The sequence below is a fragment of the Pongo abelii genome, chromosome 4 (genome assembly GCF_028885655.2).
Source record: "Pongo abelii isolate AG06213 chromosome 4, NHGRI_mPonAbe1-v2.0_pri, whole genome shotgun sequence".
NCBI classification, from domain to species: domain Eukaryota; kingdom Metazoa; phylum Chordata; class Mammalia; order Primates; family Hominidae; genus Pongo; species Pongo abelii.
The window spans coordinates 8,599,888-8,622,562 of NC_071989.2; the positions used below are offsets into that span (position 1 = coordinate 8,599,888).

The following is a 22,675-nucleotide window of genomic DNA, read 5'->3' on the forward strand; positions in this document are numbered from 1 at the left end:
AAACACTGCGCAGTCCACTCCCCTTGAGCATGGGCTGGAGCCAGTACGCAGAGCACCGCAAAAGGGATGGAATGCCATTCTGAAATTAGGTTATAAAAGACTGTGAGCTCTGTCTAGCTAGCAACCACTCTATGACCCTTCTTTCCTGCTTGTTCTGATGCGCAGGACCACCCGATAAGGTACTGAGGATGGCTTCTGACCTGGAGGCATCAAGGACCTGAAGGCAGTAACCATTTCAGAGGACAGCCACATCTCTCAAACTACAAACATCTAAAAAGTCCATTAACTGTTGAGTGGATATATAAATTCTGATGTTTTATAAAATGGCATACCCTACATCAATGAAGATGAGTGAATTACTTCTGCATAAATCAATATACATGCATCTAACCAATATGACACTGAGTGAAAAAAGACATCCATAGAAGAGCACAGCTCACCATTCAGGAGGTGAGTAGGCTGAAAGAATCCATGGTGTTAGAAGCTGAGACATTAACTCAAGGATGAGAAAAGTAATAATAGAAATTGGGAACCGGTGATGAGGGTTTTTTGGTTAGATAAAATTCTGGTAATATTCTATTGCTTTTCATCTGAGTGATGGTTATCAAATTGTGTTTATTTTTTGATAATTTAGAAAGTGGTACACTTATGATTTGTGTAAATTGTCTATGCAATTTTTATGTCATGACTTTTTTGTCACTGTGGCCGGGTGAGAGCTAGAGTGTCATGCACCGATTTTTTTTTTATTCTCATTTTGCTTTAAGTTCTGGGATACATGTGCTGAACGTGCAGGTTTGTTACATAGGTATACATGTACCATGGTGGTTTGCTGCACCTGTCAACCTGTCATCTAGGTTTTAAGCCCCACATGCATTAGCTATTTGTCCAAATGCTCTCCCTCCCCTTGCTCCCCACCCCCAGACAGGCCCTGGTGTGTGATGTTCCCCTCCCTGTGTCCGTGTGTTCTCATTGTTCAACTCCCACTTATGTGTGAGAACATGTGGTGTTTGAGTTTCTGTTCCTGTGTTAGTTCACTGAGAAAGATGGTTTCCAGATTAATCCATGTCCCTGCAAAGGACATTAACTCATTCTTTTTTATGGCTGCATAGTATTCCATGGTGTATATGTCATGAACCAATTCTTAAATGTTTTGAACCAAGAGAGAGAAGCTTCTATTTGCAGCCTTTTGGCCAGACAGTGCTAATCTTAAGTCTTTGGCTAACTGCATGAGGGCTAAGGATTGTAGACATGCGTGTGACCAAAATACAGAACCAGAAATAAGCAAAGTGTGGGAATATCTATTATATTAAGCTATTTCCTAAGGTCACATAGCTGTTAAGTGGAAGAGTCAGAGCTGTAGCCTGAGAGTTGAATTCTAGAATCTACTCAGCTAACACACAGTAGACTGCCTATAAGAAAAAGTGGCTTTTTGAAAACTTATATAGTCATAGGTTATGGTACTTAAATTCAGGTATCCCTATGTTAATTTAGTGTTCCTTTAATTATATTAGATACTTTTCAATTTTTATTAGTCAATTTATACACTAAACATTTTAAGAAACTATTTTATATCAGGTAACATATACTAATCTTAGAGATTCAAAATGTTTAGGAAAAAATCCCTCCCTCAGTGACTTCATGGTTAAGAAAAGCTTATGGATACAAAATCAAATTAACTTAAATCTGACACATATTTACTAGGGCCAGCAACTGGCAAAAGGTGATCTAAACAGTAGACATTCAAAGATGAGTAAGACATAAAGCATGCCCACAACAACCTCACTGTTCAGTGGAAGAGATGGGAACATTTTAAAAAATAGCTGAGGTCAGTGCAATATAACATGAAACATGTCTGAGGCTGAGAGCTGGGTGAGCCCAGCTGGCCACGTAGGGCTTCAGAGAGATGGCGAGATTTTATCTGGGGTTGTAAATAGAAATGAAATTTGTCAGGAAGATATGGAAATATTCGAAGAAGAAAAAGCTGATTGTGGAAAATTTCTGGTGTCAAGGAATTGCCTGTCATGGCTTGGAAGGGAAGGAGTGGCCAGTGTGAGTGGTCTCAGCTTGCAGGAGACAGGGTTTTGCTAACAGCCTTGTTCCCAGCTAGAGAGCACTCAGTAGTCAGAGGATAAATGAAGTTACCATAAACTTGAGCTAGAAGGAAATGGTTCAAGAGAGAATTCAGAAACATATTCCATTGCTGGGGTGAGAGAGAGGACTCAGGGATGATACAAGGTTCAATGTTGAACAAGTGGGTACTGCTCACAGAGATAAGGAAAAAAATGGTTGTAGAAATTGCTACTGCTTTGGATTATGATATGTTGGACACATTCAGTCTAAGTTGCCTGTGAAGTATTTTGGGAGAAGAGTCCAATACATTTCAGCTAAGTAATAGTTGTATATTCTTACATCCTTACCTTTCTATATTATCAAATGCTCTTTGCTCTTTCACTACTTATACAGAGAAGAAATTCAAATGAAAATGTTATGAAAATATCCAAAGACTAAAAATCCACTGCTATCACTGAATCTAGGATGAATGCTTTTTGGAGCTATCAATTTGTGAAAATTGTAAGACAACTTATTTTATTAAAGATCATTTTTAAATCAAGGGTAAGGCTTTCTGTGGGGCCAATTTCATCACTAAAATTAGTAAAAAGTGAGAGCAAATTGATCTACCAGTTTTCTGTTTGTTTTTACCTTTGAATTTTAACAGTGTTATTGAGATATAATTAATACACCATATAATTCACTTATTTAAAATACACAATTTACTGATTTGTAATACACAAATTTGTGCAATTCTCACAAAAATCTACTTTCAGATATTTTCATTATCACAAAGGAAACCCTGTATTCATTAACAGTCTACAAAGCTCTTTCCATATTTTAGAAAAACTGTACTTAATACTCTAAGCAATTGTACTACTTCAAAAATATGTATTTCAAGATTCATAAAAGGAGATACTCCTTCACTATTTCAAACATAATTCTAATATTATAGCTTCTAGATATACCAACTAAATCTAATTAAAAGTCAATGATGCAAACCAATAATATAATAGTAGATCAAATGCTAGCATATCAAGCACACAGATTGTTAGAATAAACTTAACAAATTAATAAACCAACTATATACTATCTGCAAGGAGCTCACTTCCAATATAAAGATACGTGTAAGTAAAAGGGGAAGAATGGAAAAATATATGCCATGCAAACATAAATCAAACAAAAGCTGAAGTTATTATATTAATGTCAGATCAACTAGACTTCAGGGAAAATATTCCAGAAAAAATAACATTAAATAATAATAAAAGTGCTATTCACCAAGAAGACAGAACAATCCTACAAGCATATGCACAAAATAACAGAGGCACAGAATATGTAAAGAAAGAACACTCTGCTTCTAGGAGTTAAAAACTCATGGACTCAGAGAGTAGAATGACGGTTACCAGAGGCTGAGAGGTGAGGAGAAGAATGGAGAGATTTTGATCACAGGATATGAAATTGCAACTAGACAGGAAGAATAAATGATAAGTATTTAAGATGAGGGATATGTTAATTAGCTTGATTCAAGCATTCCACATGGTATACATATATCATTATAACATCACTATGTATCCATAATTATATATGATCATAATTTGTCAAAAAATAAAATAAAACTAATAAATCTGAAAGGAGAAATAGGTAAATTCACGATTATAATTGGGCACATCAATAACCCTCCTCTCAGTAATTAAAATAAATGATGGGCAGAAAATCATAAAATACACAGAAGAACTGAACAGTAATACCAATAAACAGAATCTGATTAATATTTACAGAACTCTTCAGCCAACCAAAGCAGAATATACTTTCTTTTTAAGTGCCCCAGGGATATTCACCAATATAGACATTATCAGTTCATAAAACAAACTTAAATATGTTTAAAATTTTATAAATAATAAAAGTATACTCTCTAACTATAATGTAAATAAATTAGAACTCAATAACAAAAAATGAGGTTCCAGTTATTCATAATCTTCCCATTTTTTCAAGTATTACATCAAATACTTGGAAATTAATTAGCATATGTCTAATAACACATGGATCAAAGAGGAAGTCTCAAAGGAAATATACAAACACATTGAACTGAATGACAATGAAAGCGCAACATATCACAGTACGTAGAATGCAAATAAGTTCTGCTGAAAAGGAAGGTCATAAGGCTTAGAAATGAAGAACGGTCTGAAGGAAAGCACTTTAACTTACTAGAAAAGAAGAGCAAGAGCAAAATAAACCAAAATCAGGAAGAAAGAATAAAATAAAAATATACAGCAAAAAATGATAAAAATTAAAATAAGACAATAGAGAAAGATTAATAGACTCAAAGTGGTCTTTCAAAATGATCAATGAAACAGATAAACTTCTTGCAAGCCTGATAAATAAATAAAAAGAGAACATCCATCTTACAGAAATCTGAAATGAAGAGGGGATATCACTACTGGTATCACAGATAGTAAATAATCAGAGCTACAAACAACTCTATGCACTTACATTTGACAACTTAGATAAAATGGACACTACTTGAACAGTACAAACTACCAACACTGGTCCAAGATAGAACAGATAATCTGAATAGTCCTACTATAAAGAAAATTGAACTATTATTTAAAAACCTTCCAAGAAAAAAACTTCAGGCTTAGATAGTTTCACTGGTGGAGTCTACCAAACTTTAGAGAATAAATAACAATTCTACATAGTCTCTTTCTGAAATAGAAGACATATTTCTAAAATCATTTTGGAGTTTGCTATTTCCCTGATACAAAATCAGGAAAAGACATTACTTATAAAAAAAAGAAAGAAAATTATAGAGGAATATTCCTCAAGAACATAAGCACCAATATCCTGAACAAAATATTAACCAAAATATGTTGGTTAACATTATATATGCATACACACAAACACACACACACACACATATATATATATATTTTCACCAAATGGGGATTTATTCCTAGGGATGAAAATCTCATCTGGTATTCAAAAAAAAAAAAAAACAATCAATATAATTTTCCAAATTAATAGTGTAAAGAAGAAATGCCATACAATCATATCGATTGATGGAGAAAAAGCATTTGACAAAATGCAACACCTTTCATGATAAAAAATATCTCAGCAACCTAGGCCTAAAACTTCCTCACCCAGATAGAGATCATCTACATAAAACCTACAGCTATCATCGTATCGTATGTATGTCAAGAGGTACAGATGCCATGTAAAAGAGCTCTCAATGGCCAAAGCTGAAACAATTTGAGTTATAACACACATACATATATAAATTTCTACATAAAGTAACATAACAATTTTGTACAAAGCCAAATATATCTTTCCTATGACCCGAAATTCAACTCCTAATTATTTACTCAAGAGAACTGAAAACAAGTTCACAAAAAGGTTTTTCCAAAATGTTCATAGCAGGTCTATTTATAATAGTTAAAAACTGACGACATCCCAGGTATCTTCAATAATGAATGAACAAACAAATTGGAATATTCCCACAATGGAACACTACAATAAAAAAGTAACAAATGTTTGGTGAATGCAAGAACATGGAGGCATTACAAAAGCATGCTGAACAAAAAGCCTCACACATGTGAGAACATATGGCTCCATTTCGTTTACACAAAATTTTAAACAGGCAAAACTGATCTCTATTGAAAAAACAAATCCGAACAATGGCTGCCAATTTGGGTGTAGTGGGGGGGTAGTACTGGAAGTGGCATAAAGAAACTTTCTGTGCTAAGCGTAATATTCTATATTTTGATAGGGGTTTAGGTTATGGTGTATGTATTTGAAAAAAACTCAGTAAATCTACACTTACTACTTATGCATTTCATTGTGTATACATTTTAATACAAATCTATAAAGAAATATTGAAATCATGCTAATGTATGCATACTTAAGCATTTGAAAAGTTGTGTACTGATGTCTGCAATATACTTGAAAGCATTTCTAAAAATGGATTAAATGATAAATGGATGTATAGATTTGATAAATCAAGTATAATAAAATAATGATAAAATCTAGGTGGTGGATATTTTCAGACTCATTGTAAACTTCTTTCAGTTTGCTGTGTTCTTGAAAAATTTCATTAGAAAATCCTGAAAAAATTAATGCTACCCAATTCGTTATAGAGATGCCATTTTCCCACCAGATTAGAAGATAGACTGATGCACAAATGCCTTTAAATCAACTCACTGTGTCTAAATAAGGTCGCTGAATCCATTGTTCGTCATTTGATATTTTTATTTTTTAGATTCATAACTTCTCTTGTGTCTGTTTACCGCTTTGAGCCAACAATGAAATTATGTGCTCTTAAAGATTCTGATATCCCAACAGACCTCAGACCTGCAAACCTAATTGTTCGAAAGGCTCTTCTTATTGACCGACCTATATTTATGTGCATTGTGATTGCTGCCTGTGGGTCAGGCATGCAAACATCAATAACCTACCACCAGAAGGCACATTTTAATGACAAAGGTTAGGGAAGCAAAGGTTTACAGGATTTGCTCCCAGCAAGTTCCTTATTCATTTTAGGGTCTTCCCCAAGATTTGTGAACCCCAAATATAGCAGAGAGGCTACTTGCTCATCCAGGGCTGTGAACTTGTTCATGTAGTAATGTTATACCATCTTTTATCCATCTTTATTCGTCTGTTATAAATTAACACAGTATCCATACCCTTGGAATCACATAGTATCCACGCTCTTGGAATCACATTGAAAAAGCACAAAGTATCCAAGCCCTTGGATTTAAATTGAAAAGGTTTTATAAAACTAGACAGAAAAGGTGGTTTTTGTGGAGTACTCTTTGGAATTAAGCTGAGGAAGAATGTTCCAAAGAGGACGATCCAGGAGGACACAGGGCAGCAGAAACGAGGCACAGGGATGATTAGAGAATACAAAGATAGACCCTGGAAACTGTCCCATCTCCAATTTCCTCATTAAGGCATGTGTAACTGCAGCCACTGGCCTCCCATCTCTGGGATCACATTCCTCTGCTCCAATGTAGCACTGTGAGATTAGCAGGTTTCATCTGAATTTCAGATGTTCTAGGCACATTCCTGTGCTCCAACATAGCAGGCTTCATCGGAATTTTAGATGTTCTGGGCACTTTGTCAGAAGTGAATTTGTCAGCATGGAGAAGTAAAGCTTTGATTATCTCAAGGAAGGGGGATTCTACGTATAATAAAACACTTGCTACTCAGATGTGTCTGTGGGCACATAACAATTGCTGCAATCATATCTCAGTCCTGTGGAAAGACGTGGGTGGTATGGAAACATAAACCAAGCGGAAAAAAAAAAAAAGAGTCTGTATTAGTCTGCTAGGGTTGCCACAACAAAATATCACAGACTGGGTAGCTTAAACTGTGTCTTCACCTGGTTTTCCCACTATGCACGTCTGTGTCCCAATTTCCCCTTCTTGTAAGATCACAAGTCGTACTGAATTAGGGCTTACACTGTTGACCTAATTTGAACCTGATTACCTTTCTAAAGACCCTGTTACCAAATGCAGTCACATTCTGGAGTACTGGGGGTTAAGACTTCAAATAGAAATGTTAGGGTGACATAATTTAGTCCATAGCACAATCCTTTTCCTTAAAATATTGTGAAACTCATAAGATAAGAGTATATCACCTTGGGAGGCTGAGGCAGGTGAATCGCTTGAACCTGAGAGGCGGAGGTTGCAGTGAGCCAAGATGGCGCCACTACACTCCAACCTGGGTGACAGAGCAAGACTCCATCTCAAAAAAAAAAAAAAAAAAAAGAGAGAGAGAGTATATCACTTCAATAAACTGTAACATGCAGGGAAGGGAGTGATAGTTTTGTGCTTTGCTACAGACTTTCATCATCTTTTTTTTTTTTTTTCAAGACAGTCTTGTTCTGTCACCCAGGATGGAGTACAGTGGTGCAATCTTGCCTCACTGCAACCTCCACCTCCCAGGTTCAAGCAATATTGCTGCCTCGGCCTCCCAAGTAGCTGGGATTACAGGTGCATGTCACTGCACCCAGCTAATTTTTGTATTTTTAGTAGAGACAGGGTTTCACCATGTTGGACAGGCTGGTCTTGAACTCCTGACCTTGTGATCCTCCCACCTAGGCCTCCCAAAGTGCTGGGATTATAGGTGTGAGCCACTGCGCCTGGCCTCGTCATCTTTTTTGTAGTGACAGGAAGCAGGCTTGCTTGTGCACCTGAGTCCACTATGCTTCCATAGGGATGTGCACATCAGTGCTTGTCCTGCTGTGTTGGTTGCATGATTTTATCACAGGGGTCTGATTCCAGCCCACTCTCTTCCCCTATTACCTGGCTTCCCTTTCAGTCTGACCAATGAAAGGTACAGGCAGGAGACAGAAGGACAGAAGGGAAGGGATGCCAGGGTATCTCCCCCTCTCTCTCTGCCTTGGTGAGTGTTTCCAGTAGCAGCCACATCTCCTTGCTGCTCAGGTTCCTAGAAAGCCCTGAGCTCCATGGTTCCAACTTTTACTAGGCAGTCCCCAGTATAAAATGCTAGCCCCATCAAAATGCCTCTTGTATTTGGTTACTTGAAATTCTACTGCTTCCTACTGTTGGGACAGTAGCTCCTTCATGCAGTTAAACTGCCATGCTAACCTGCCTGCCTTCTCATCTTCCCATCACCTATGTAACAGATCTTTATGTTAAACTCCCTATATTTGGAAAAACTAGAGTAGTGTTTGCTTCACTGCCTGGATCCTAGCTGATATGGGGGTGGTCTGCTGACCAATGTATTTGATTTATACACGCACACACACACAGACACGTGAATAGACATAAACATACATCTCGCTTTTCCTTTGTTCTTCTCTTTCTAAACTTAAATACTTTTTATTACCTAATTGGAGCTCCAATTTGGGGTTTGTAGATGCTCAGATTTCTTCTGAAACATATTTATTTGCAGAAAATAAAATTGAAGTCTTTATGAAAATCTAAAGATGCTATGCTAGTTTATTGCAGTAAGGAGAATGAAGGAGAAGAATAAGAGCTGTGACAAAATTATAGAAGCAAAATAATGTTGTCAGATTTAATTAGGGGGTGTATTATGGCAAGATGGGGTAGGGGAGAAAAACAATCCATGCTAAAGCTGGTCACTGGCAGAGAATATTTTGAGTAAAATATGAAAGGAACATTTGTATTCTTTGTCAAAATCATTACAGATTTATAGATAGTTTGAAAATGGAAGACATGTGAAGAAATAATTGTAGGGAGTGTGGCTCACGATCTAACCTAACCTTTGCAAATGCCATGAGAGACAGACAGTAAAAAGACTAAAGGGCTTGAGACATAAAGGAGAAGGGATTCATTCTGGATCTTTAGGAGTTACTAGGGTGTTGTGAAGGAGTAGGGGATGGGTCCTCTGGGCAGCTGGAACAGCGTGTGCAAATTATCAAGGTGCCCTGAGCCTCAGTTGGTTAGGGCATGGTGGAAACTGTGTGTGCTAGGAGCATGGGGTACATGGGCTGGAGAGAAAGGGAATGAGATTCGGGCTCACACACCCATCACTCTTGAATAGGCGGGACGCCTGACCACCCTTGGGAAGAAAAATGTGAGAATAACAAGGTTTGAATAATAGTACTGGGGCTGACCACAGACTGCTAGGGTTCCAGTGGGGAATGGAGGGAAATGATCTGATGAACTCAGTTTCCTTTCCTTTAAGGACAGGGCCACAAAGCTGGGGAGACCTTTGTTGTCAGTCTGTAGGCTCCTCACATCTCCGCTGAGATAATGATAACTCAACTTTCACTTTAGGGGCACTTGAGCAGAACGTACTGTTATTGGCCATGTCCAGGTTCATTCTGCCTGCACACAGTAAATCAATCACTGTGACATGGGCTTTGCAAAAGAGAACAGATGTATTCACAAGGCCACAGAGCAAGGAGGCAGGAGAACAGGTCTCAAATCCTCCTCCCTGAAGATAAGGCTTATGGATATTTATGAGTTAGGAAAGTAGGGTGTTCTAAGGTGAAAAATGAATAACAGGTTCATTCTGCATAAACGCAATCAGGCTTCATGGGACTTCACAAGACATATGTACAGAAAACAGTAGTGTCACCATAATCTAAGGATGGATCTTTTAGCCCTCCAACATCAAAATGCCACTGGTAGTTTGGGGTAAAATATGGAAGGTCCAAGTGCTGTACGGCACTCGCACAGGCTCAGTTGAAGGGTTCATGGTCTCAACCAGTTTGAACTGAGGGAAGCTGGCTTAAGTTTCTCAAAAACAACTGAAGCAACCGTTACCATGGTGACCTTTGAATGTTATCTGTAAAGTGTCCAGTGAAGGTTAAGTTTGAGCGTTCAGTCGCGAAACCTTCTGCTGCCGCAGCCTTCGGCTGCGTGGAGAAAGGAAAACAATAATAAAGATAACACAAGGTAAGTGACCAAAAGCAATCAAGGCAGGCAGACCTGATCAGATTAACCCCTCAGTTTCAGGACTCAGAGACAGCGCCTTCAAACCCATAGTGCCTGGAAAGAGGAGAAACGGAATAGAGTGACAATTAGCTGAACAAAGAGATAAGCACAAAAAGGCATGTGCATGTGCCTGTGAGGTGGCAGCAGAAGCAGGAGCATTCATGCCAGCAGTGCCAGTGAGGGAGAGAAGAGGGGCCTGGGTGGGGACAAGGCTGGGACCTGCTGTGGGTGACCAGCTGGCCTGTCTGTCTTGGAACCCCTGCCTGCAGCCTCCCCTCAGATAACATGCTGCACTCTGGGTGCTGTATGGAAACTTCTGGACCTCTGGGAGGACATTTTTACAAAATTGTTGTACACTATTTTGTAAAAATAAATTATTTTATTCAATTTCAAAATATTTATTCTTATTTCAAAATAAGAGCATACACATGAACACTGTCATTAAAGCCTGTCAGGGAGGTCCCAGAGATCTTCAAGGAGTTACAGTCTCTTACTTGAAAAACTGCCGCAAAACTACAAATTAAATACCTACAACCTTAGAAGTAGAAATTATATTTAAAGATCGTCGCACGTGATGATAAAAAACCCTGTATTCATATGAAGCTTTGGATGAACCGATTATTAATGAGAAAGATAATTTTAAAATTAATTACCTCCTTATCAAAGATAGAGTGATTACTGCATGAAAAGGCACTTTGAAATGAGGACCACTTGTGAATCCACTCTGGGTTTCTTGTACTGCCTTCAAAAGTTACAGGAACTGGCAGAGAAATCATTAAAATATGACTGTGTACATTTAAATTTAAGATTAAATTCAGACTCAAAGTTGATGTATATGAAGATTTAAGCCTTTTCATAAAATTGTTCCATAAGAATCATCATCTTTAGATGCACTGAAATTTGTTTTTCAAAAGGCCTCGTTAGGTATTTATCCTATTGTTGTCACAGCCAATTTAATACTCTTCAGGAACAGTTGGATCAGGATTTTGAGTCTACTCAAAATTTAATATAATAAAAATTATTTGTGATTTTACATTTCCCAAGAGCAAGTGACATTGTTTATAATTATATCAATAGAAAATAAAGTTGCTAAGTGCATAAGTTAATGGCTTAGTAGAAGTATTTTCAGAAAAATTTAGCCATTGAAATCTTATGCTCTATCAAGGTATCACATTAATAAAGTATTATTACTTATTTATTATATACAATTATTATTTCAAAATATTATTTTTGCAATTTATGATTGTGATGTTATGTACAAAATTACTATGAGTTTTATTAATGAAAAAAATTTTAATCAGAGTAATTTTGTACATTTCTGATTGTGGTGTTACTTATGTACAAAATTACTCCAGTTATTATTAATGAAAAATATTTTTATAAAAAAATTAGCTGAGCTTGCTGGTATGTTCCTATAGTCCTAGCTACTAGGGAGGCTGAGGCAGGAGAGTCGCTTGAACCCAGGAGGCAGAGGTTGGAGAGAGCCAAGATCAAGCCACTGCACTCCAGCCTGGGTGACAGAGTGAGACCCCATTTCAAAAACAAAACCCAACTATTTTTATATAAAAGGGTCTATATTTGAGTATCTATAACTGAGCTTATTTTTCTTACTTTTGAAGAGGAGGTCTCATGTTTTCATTTAAGAATATTTACTGAAGTTTTATATATTTAATGTATGCAGCACGGTGTTTTGAAATCCTTGTACATAGTGAACTCATGGCTGCTGTCAAGATAGTTAATGTGTGCGTCTCTTCACAGAGTTACCATTTCTTTGAGTGTGGTCAGAACACTTAATATCTACCCTTTAGCATATTTCATGTATATAACACAGTAGTATTAACTATAATCTGCATGCTGCACATTAGAACTTATTCATTCTACATAAATTAAAACTGTAATAAGATATCACCTCCCACCTGTTAGGATGGCTATTATCATAAAGACAAAAGATCACATGTTGGGAATGATGTAGAGAAAAGGAAAACCTTATACACTATTGATGGGAATGTAAATTGGCACAGCCACTGTGGAAAACAGTATTGAGATTCCTCAAAGAATTAAAAATAGAACTATCATATGATCCAGCAGTCCCTTTTCTGGGTGTATATCCAAAGAAATGAAATCAGTGTGTTGAAGAGAGATACCTGCACTCTCATATTTATTGCAACATTACTGACAACAGACAAGAAATGGAATCAACCTAAGCATCCAACAATGAATACATGAATTAAGCAATAGTGGGATATTAACAATGGAATATTATTCAGCCTTGAAAAGGGAAGAAAATCTTGACACTTGGGACAAGGTGGGTGAACCTGAAAAACATTCTAAATCAAATAAGCCAGATACAGAAGGAAAAATATAGCATGGTCTTACTTATATGTGGAATAATAATAATAATAATAATAATAATAATAATAATAATAAACCACAGTGCATTCACAGAAACAGAGTAGAATGGTGGTTACCAGGGACTGGGGAGAGGGGCAGTGATGGATAGGGGATGGTATTAGGGAAACTGAGACTTGTTGGTCAAATGATACATTTTCATTTTTGCACTGGCTTCACAAATTATGTGACTGGTTCTGCTTATAAGTGTGCTAATTCTATAGAATTTATTTGTTTCTCTCGTTTATATTTTCATTTCCTTTTGTTGGTATTTTTAAGCTACTTAGCTACCTCAGCATTACTAATGTGTTCTAGCTAATATTATCTTTCAGATTAATTACTCTGAATGAATTGCATAGCCTTATACAGTAAACAAGTTTAATGATTAGTAAACTTCCTCCAGACTGCTGTGTGCTTTACTGTTTCTAATGGAATCTGTCACTGTTTTATTTATTTGTTTATGTTTGTTAACATTTCTTCTTCCCAGTGAATCAAGGAGCTTTCAGCCCATCAGCGTGAGCTGAGTGTCACCTAATTCCCAGTTATAAACATGAGCTCGTAGAAGGGTGATACAATTTGGGTGCGTCTCCACCCAAATCTCATCTTGAATTATAGTTGCCATAATCCCTATGTGTCATGGGAGGGACCCTGTGGCAGGTATTTGGATCATGGAGGCCATTACCCTCATGCTGTTCTCATTACAGTGAGTGAGTTCTCACAAGATCTGGTGGTTTTATAAGATGATTTTCTCCCTTTTGCTCATTCTTCTCTTTCCTGCCACCACGGGAAGAAGGACATATTTGCTTCCCCTTCTGCCGTGATTGTAAGTTTCTTGAGACCTTCCCAGCCCTGTGGAACTGTGAGTCAATTAAACTTTTTTCCTTTATAAATTACCCAGACTCAGGTATGTCTTTATTAGCAGTGTGAGAACAAACTAATACAAAGTGACACTGGTTCTCCAGGTGCCATCCCCATAACTGGTTGTTGAGTACCCCAAATGAGTTTACTTCTAAAGTCTGTGGGCCAGGATACTGAGGAGAACTTCCTTAAATACCACTTTGATACTCATTTTCCTCTGACTGCCCGAAGTACCAGTTATGTACCTACTAATGTCACATCAGGCCTCCATGGCCCTTAGAACCCAGCACCATTATTCCTTCAAAGTGAGCAAGGATGTGCTTCAGGCTGGGCCAGCAGCATGGCTCTTCCAGGGGAACCATGGAGGAAGCACACGGGGAAGGTTTAACAACCAACTTTCCAGTGTGCTAATAAAAATTCTGATTGATTAGTATTGCTATTATTTTAAGAGAAGGGGAGGGATGCTCTGCCATGTGGTGTAGGATTTTCTTGAATGGGAAGCAGTTTCTGAATCTAAGGTATAATGTTGGAGAGGAAAAGAGATGGTGCTAAGGACGGCTTGGTGGGATAGAGTCCTCCAATAATCTCATACTCACTTCCAACCCAAGACATGCCTGATGAGCCTACAATATGAGAAAATTGAAAGCAAAGGATGTTTGCAGAAAAGCATCCCTGGCCCTTCCTTTTGTCTAGACTGACAAAACCTCCTATAAACCTCCAATTCTAGAGCCTCCCCCGAGGTAGAGGACTGATGGATGGAAGGGGTGGAGGTAGGTGCTGCTATTTCATGGAGAAGTATAGGCCCTGTTGCTCCGTGATGTGGAAGGTTTTGGGGCCAGGTACAGAGGAGACAATTTGTTCACAGCATGGTGACCTGGTGGCTTTTCGGCAGTCCAGCAGAGATGGAGGTGTCAACACGACCACACACTGTTTGCTCAGCATGAGGTTCATCTATCTCCCAGACATGATTTGGCAGTCTTCTCACTATTTTCTGTATTCTTTCAAGAAAGAACTGCCACTCTGTTCTCTGCATTGCATGATTAACTTCAGATTTTTTTATCTAACAATTGCCAGTGTCTTCCTTTGTTTGACTACATACCATGTACAAAGTATTTTTAGCATATCTCTCATATTATCCGTTATTAACTCTCTTAGCTTTAATTTATGACATATAACATATCATAGTAACTTCTACTCAGTGTTCTAAACTGGTATGGAGTTTCTTCATTTAGCAATATGTTAAAGCTTGTGTGTGTGAGTGTGTGTGTGTTTTAAGAGAACATTGATTACATATGACCTATATGATGGGCCTGTGGTCACCTATACGATGGACCTGTGGTCACCTCTATAGCATTTTGCCTCCAGATAGGGGACTGTCCTCTAACTGGTCAATTTGGGGAGGTTAAGGGCTCATGGTCAGGTGGCCTCTAGAGGTCTTCTCTCTCTTCAGCAGGCCTGTCCAAGGAAAATATAAGTAGCCTTGGCTCCTCCACACTGCAAGTCTTACTATGCAGGCTTCCATCTGCAGCAACCCCAGTCCAGTGCTAAGACTGGATGGGAGAGTTGGTCTAATTCTGGAATTCAGTGAACTTTCACATAAGCTACATCCTGTGATTTAGCTCCTATCAATAGCATGGGTTATATTTTGATGACTTCTTTTCTTTTCTTTTTATGTTTTCTTATCTTTTCCTTTCTTTTCTTTCTTTTTCCCTCCCTTCCTCCCTCCGTCCCTCCCTCCCTCCCTCCCTTCCTTCCTTCCTTCCTTTTCTAACTTTTTTAGAGCTATTGGCAAGGGCAAGTAGAAGGGTGCTATTCATTGGGATACACATGGGATAATCCAATGTTTGTTTGGTTAATACAGTCAGTGAACTCCACAACTTCTTTATCACTGAACATTAAAATTGTCTCTATTGGATCAGGTTAACTTTCAATCACTTAGCTGGTGTGTGTGTGTTTCAACATTATTTAGGTGAGAAGTACAATTTACATGCATCCCCCCAAAAAAACCCTGAGGATACTTCTCAGGCTAGGTAATCTTTGAAGACGAAACATGGGATGGTGATCCTTTCCGTACAACTCAATTATTAAAAAGGTATGCATCCCAATGTCTTGCCTGTGGGTCCTTCCTGCTTGAAAAGACTCTGGCAGAAATGTACAATGATGAACCTGCTATTTGTGGACTGGTAATAGCTAGGTTGAAGTGCACGTGGTGACCCACACATCATCCCTGCAGGGAGTTGCTCTGCTACTTAGGGGTTGTCATTATTGCATTTTTTTCATCCCAGTATTTCAGAATCAATCCAAGATTCATCTAAATGCAAAATAGGTGATAATGTTGCAAATGGGCAGAATACTGAAAGGAAATAAAATACAATGACCTTAAGAAAGAATGGGTCGTGAGATAAGCTTTTGATGAATTATAGAGCAGTCTTGGCAGTAACGCCATGATCAATGAATTAATCATTTGTTGCTGCACTGTTACATTGTTTTTAATCTGATAATGGAGGGGATACATTTTCAGTATAATTTATCCTATGTTTAGCATAGATGGGACCTTCAAAAAGTGCTTCTAGGTGAAGAAAAATCACCTCTGAATTTGAAACAAATGGAATGTACACCTGTTGAAGGAGAAACTTCAAGTATAAGAAACTTCTCTGAGAGGTAACTTTCACTTCTGCTGATGAAATTAGTGTGCTTTATAATTCAATCAAGAACACAAGATTTTTATAAATGTCTGCAACATTCTTGTATTAGTTTCCCATTTATGTGCAACCAATTACTACCAACTTATCTTGGCTTACCCAAATATTCTGCTTAGGGTCTCTCCAGGATGTAACCCTGATGTCTGCTGGCTGCATACTCAGTCGGAGGCTTGATTAGGGAGGGGTCCCAGTCAGTCTCACTCAGGTTGACAGAACTCATCTCCTTGGACTGTGCGACTGAGAATCCTGGCTCTCCCAGGTTGATGGCTGGAGACTGCCCTCAGGTCTTAGAAGCCACTCCAGTTCTCTGCCACATGTGCAATCATGACACAGCAGTGTTCTTCTTCCAGATTGGGAACAAAATTCTTATTTACTCATAAAAGTTCCCAGTTCTCTTTTAAGGGCTTTCATCCAATTTTAAGTAAGATCCAGTCAAGATAATATCCCTTTTGCTTGACCAAAAAAAAAAAAAATACCTCATCTGCAGTCTTAGTTGCCTGAAAATCTCATCACTTTTGCCTTAAAATGTACTTAATGAAAAAAAGTGAAATATGTGTTCATTTTGCTAAATAATGTAACCCAATCAAAGGAGACTGATCCCATCTCATTTTTCATATCCTGGTGCTTAGAAACAAGTCACAGGTTCTGCCTCACTCCAGAAGCAGAGATGATCCAAGGCCATAAATCCTTGAGGGACATTTTAGAGTGCGTCTGCTACAACTTTAATTAGTTTATCATATCTGGTGTAATTTTCATGTGACAATTTGAAGAGATTCCGGAAAAGGGGAATTAAAGATGAGAAATTAATTCAGTCCACTGCAGACAAGTGGGAATTTGATTCTAGGAGCATTGTACTCATTACCTGGGCAGCTAGATAGTCCTAGAGTAGTGGAAATATCCCTCAAGACAGTCACTTCGCTCCATGCTTTCTCTTTCTGCTGACCAAACACTTTTGTACTTTACATTTTGGTCTCCCAAGTGAAACTGCCACCACAAAAGGGTGTTCCGAAAAATCACACCACCAGTTTTAACCCTATTTAAATGACTATATTCTCATTCTGTATGAGTAGACATGGGACTGAACAAAAAAATAAAAAATAAAAATAAATTGTCATTCCTGTTTATCTTCATCCTAAATTTTTTTTAACAGACATTTATTCATTGATTTACTGCTTGCCTGGAGCTTGTTTGTTTCTGTCCATGTAATGTCACTCACTGTCTGCAAGGAGACTGAGATCTGTTTTAGTTCCTGTGATTCATCTGCCCTGAGGCCAGGTCAGGGGTATCTTCTCCTAGGATGAATTCCTTCCTCCTCGCTGCCCATAAGCCCACTATATTTCTCTGGAGCCAGGAACCCCTGGGGAGCATCCCTGTTAGCTGCCATGCTCACACTGAACAGCCCTGGGCTTCTTTTGGTGACAACTCCACTCTTCCAAGGAGGCCAAAATCTGGTGGGGTCTGAGGACTCACCTTGAGCTGCTGGGATCACAGGAAAGACCCTGCAGCCTTTGCTACGGGATCTGGTCCAGGGACCCTTTGGAGACTCCAAAAAGATAGTCATCCTTCTTTGTCAACTGAGGAGAGCTAATTTTCATTCCCTGGAGACATACACAAAATCTGTTCGCTGGACAGCTCCGCCCAATGCAATCAGGGGGTTTTCTTCTTCAACATCTCTCTATCTGCCGTGCCACCCTTGTGCATGATGATCATGGTTTTCCTGACAACACTGCTTCAGAACCCAGATTCTTCTGTTATGGCAATGGCCTCTCAAAAGAGCCTTTTAGTGATGAAAATACCCTCCAACATAGAACCGTTTCTAGGCTGTGATTAAATGTGGGCATTTGATACAGAGCCAAACACCTGAGGAAGATGAAGTGACTGGGTCTGGCTTTACAACTACGTGGTGTTAAGACACAAGGAGAGTGTGTTTCTATGTCTGGTTCGGCTTCCCTTTTGGGAAGAAGAGCAACAAGGTCAGTATCCCTCCACTCTAGAGGAACCACCATGAGGGTCATGGCGGTCTTGAATTGTGAGCTATGGAGATTGCACGACTCTTCTATGTTGCTGCGGCACATCATCGTCCCCCTTGAAATTCATAAGCATTTCGGGTCCTGAAATCCTACGATGCAGAAGGGGACTCTTCTCCCTTTTGAAACACAAATTCCAAGTGACCAGTCCTTAAAGTAGGTTATGCTTGGGTATAGTTTTAATTTAATCTCACAACACTTAGCATAAGAATTGATATGCCGCATATCTCTAAATAATCATCTGAATTCAGGTTTTGTTTTATGTCTTTGGAGCCTGGTACTGAAAGCATTTTCTGGTATAGAAGATTCTGAGATTGTTTTCCTCTGACAGAGTCATCCATAATCAACCAAGCGATGTGCCACATTCAAAGAGGCCCAAGTGTCAACCCAGGACAGACAGAAGAATTTGTTACATGGAATAAACAGTGAAGCTTAAGCCAAAAGATCCTCTGGTGATTTTTCTCCTTCATCCTTCATTCTTGACAATGAATGAATGAATGAATGAATATGGATTGAACTGTCATTATTAAATATCTTTTATATTCTTACTTGTGTTGAAGGTTTCACAGGCAACAGAAGATATATTGATAGGATATACATATTGATGACTGCAAAATAGTCTCAGAGATAGTGCAATAATGACCACTTCTGCAAATGATTTTTCTTTGATGTGCTAGAAACTGTTAACTGTTCTAGATGCTTAGCAGAAATTATCTGAAATTCTCACTGGGGAAACTGCAATGTGGGTAAAGCTAGCCTACTTTAAAAATAAGAAAAGCAAGGCTCAGAGTAAACTTACCCAAATCTCCACATAAATAATGAATGAACAAGAAGGCATTACTATTATATGATTATTATAACATTAAATATGAACAGTTAATTGACAAGAGTGTCTTATGTGGGTTGGATTATCTCAGAATGAGAAGAGTACTTGGTGAGTTGCAGTCACAATGGAGGCATAGAATTGAATTAAATGGTTCATTTTTTTCTGGCTATGATTGATTATTTCACTCCTCAGAATTGAAAATTAGGCTGGGCACGGTGGCTCATGCCTGTAATCCCAGCACTTTGGGAGGCCAAAGTGGGTGGATTGCCTGAGGTCAGCAGTTCAAGACCAGCCTGGCAAACATGGTGAAACCCTGTTTCTACTAAAAATATAAAAATTAGCCAAGTGTGGTGGTGAGCACATGTAACCTGGGTACTTGGGAGGCTCAGTCAGGAGAATTGGTTGAATCTGGGAGGCAGAGGTTGCAGTGAGCTGAGATCCCACCACTGCACTCCAGCCTGGGCAACACAGTAAGATTCTATCTCAAAAAAGAAAAAAGAAAGAAAAGAAAAAAGAGAATTAAATAATCTTTAGCCACACAAAAAATAGTCTTGGTAGTGAAAATCATGTACGTAATTATCTACAAGCCAATTATTTTTTCCCTAAACTAAATTGGAATGGCTAATTTTTAACTTGTGGTCATCCTTTCTACCCTGTCTTTTATGATACTTCCCCTGTTTGAAGTTAATTATATATATGTTTTCTAAAAAACTAATATATAATGAAGAACAGAACCCATTGTAGGTCATTTTCTAAGAGAATAAAGAGTAAACAAGGCAGCTATCCTTTCTAAGCTTCAATCTCCTCATCTGTAGAAAGGAAAAAATATTCTATTATTATTTGTAAAGTATTATTTATTAATTTTTATTATTTTCTATTATTATTACCATGTAATATAATAACTTCCGTGATTTTTGTGAAAATGGATAAAATAATATTTGTAAAATGCCCAGTACCATTGAGTACATAGAGAGATAATTAGTATTTATTACCTTTGGATAGGAAAATTAGCTTTCGGCTAATTGCCATCAGAATCAGCCTTCAAACCAAAAGCTCTTGGATAGTTTCTTAATTAATTTTCCTGGGGAGATGCACCCCTAAAATAATTCCACAAATTTCTAAAAGAACCAGCTATATTATCCAGTGAGCCTTTAATCTAGTCCAAATTTCAGCATATTCAAAGCTCTTAGGGGACTTCCAGGTTTATAAACTATTGCTGGTATTGAAAAGTTTTGCTTTTGGTGGTGCTTTGTATAATCAACAAATTTAATGTTATTCACCCTTAGGAGTTCTTGACAAATAATATCCTAAACAAACAGTTAAAACATAAGAAAGAACTAAAGCTTTTTATGAGTTCTAAAGACCCAAACAAAACTTAAACTCCCTTTATATTCTGACTCCCACAGCATCTTTTCAGACTGTAAATAATTATCACCTCATTGAGGAAGAAAACAGAATAAAATATTTGCATTCTAGCATCTCTTCCTACTTATACCTTAAGAATGAAATGTTGGATCCTGGTTATGACTCTAGGACAGAATGCTTTGGTACTGACCCAGACTGATATGGTTCTCAATCAAATGCACTCTGTTTCCTGTACTACATCAAATGCATGCTGCCTACCTGTCCACTTTGGGTTTAGAGAGCAAATCAAGAAAGTAAACAGTGTGTGGAATGTTTAAGATGTAAATTACTCTAAAGGATGAATCACAAAGATGCAAAATGGTACAATCAACTTAGAAGACAATTTTCCAGTTTCTTACAAAACTAAATGTTATCATACTATATGATATAGAGATTATGCTTCTACATCTTTATATGACAGATTTGAAAATTTATGTCCACACAAAAACAAACAAATGAATATTAATAGCAGCTTTATTCATAATTTCCCCCAAATTGGTAGTAATCAAGGTATTCTTCATTAGGTGAATAAAATGAGGTAGAACCAAACAATGGAATATTTTCCAGTGGTAAAATAATGAGCTATCTATCTATGCAATGATGTGGATGTACTTTAAACACATATTGCAAGTGAAAAACTGGCTAATTTGAAAAGGCTACTTACTAAATAATTCCATATATATGACATTCTAGAAAGACAAAACTATAGGTATGGTAAATAGATTAGTGGTTACCAGGAGTTTGAGGCTGAGCCAGAGTTGATGAGGTAAAGCCCACGGGATTTTTAATGCAGTGACACTTTGCATATACGGCTATGAATTAATAATGCTATGTTTGTATCATACATGGTACTTGATAGCACAAAGAGCAACCTTAATCTATGCAAGTTTTTAAAAATCATTTGGTAGTTCAGGGGATCCCAGGATGAAATGCAGATTGTGACAAAAGAATCTGTGTACACATGTATGAAACAACCTCACTGATAGGCATGGTGGGGAAAGTGTTGACCTAAGCAACATTGGGAATTAGTGGAATCTGTAAGATTAAAAACAGTGGAAACTGCACATAAGCACTGTACTCTAGTTGATAAAGTTGATATGTATAGGTTAGCAGTGGTGAAACCACTGTACATACATACTGGAATGGAACAATTACAAAAACGGGTGGCAGATGGTAGGAACCAGGTTTCTAAATGTTGAAGTGGAAGTTTATAGAAAAGCAAAGAGAGAAGGCATGAATGATCCATGTGGTAATGAATTAGAGTTAGAGACATCAGTATGAGCTCATGTTTAGCTACATGTGTGTGCATATAGATGCATACATAGAAGGATATTTATAGATATATGGATATGCATAGTTTAGTATACACATATATTTCCTTGTTCTAGCAACTGAGAGGGTCTAGAAGCAATGACACCCAGTAGCAAAAACCGCACTTATCACCCAGAGTTTGTTTTCTAATTCTATTATGAGATAAAAAGAAGCAACATACTTGAAAAAATTGCTGGTTCTAGGAATGGTACAGGGAACAGGCTAGATGATCCTGGAGCTTCACAAAGTGCCATGAAGTGAAGAAATGTTTTCCAAAGTCCACAGTCATGAGGGTATGTCAAGGAGACACAGGAGATGACTGAAGGAGCCCCAGATAGCTGAAGCTGGATAATTAAAGCAACAAAACTAACAAGGAAGTATTAAAACTCAAAATATAAGTTAAGTATCCATGATTCCACATTGATATAAATTAATGACTGTTTAAGAAAGCAGAATTGGAGAATATAAAATCTTTTTTTGGAGAAGAATTCCACACAATTTATGTAGACATTTCAGTCTCAGGGAGATAGAACATAATTCCACACTTCCTAAGTTTGGGCTGTGCACACGGCATTCTTTCCAAAGGGTACTGTATAGAAAGGAAGGGAGAGTAATTGTACAGTAGAGGAACCTGACACACACTATCTCAGGCAGATGATCAAGATGAACAACAGTGGTTAGTTGATT

General features: G+C 37.7%; 1 long non-coding RNA gene across 2 annotated transcripts in view; it reads left to right on the plus strand.

The window, feature by feature from the left end:
• LOC134761479 (uncharacterized) overlaps positions 1–22,675 on the plus strand; it is a 38,136-nt gene that overhangs the window by 9,867 nt on the left and 5,594 nt on the right. For both annotated transcript variants that reach the window (XR_010140148.1, XR_010140147.1), the window contains exon 3: positions 166–450. This is a non-coding gene — a long non-coding RNA (uncharacterized LOC134761479). The remainder of the gene's footprint in view (positions 1–165; positions 451–22,675) is intronic.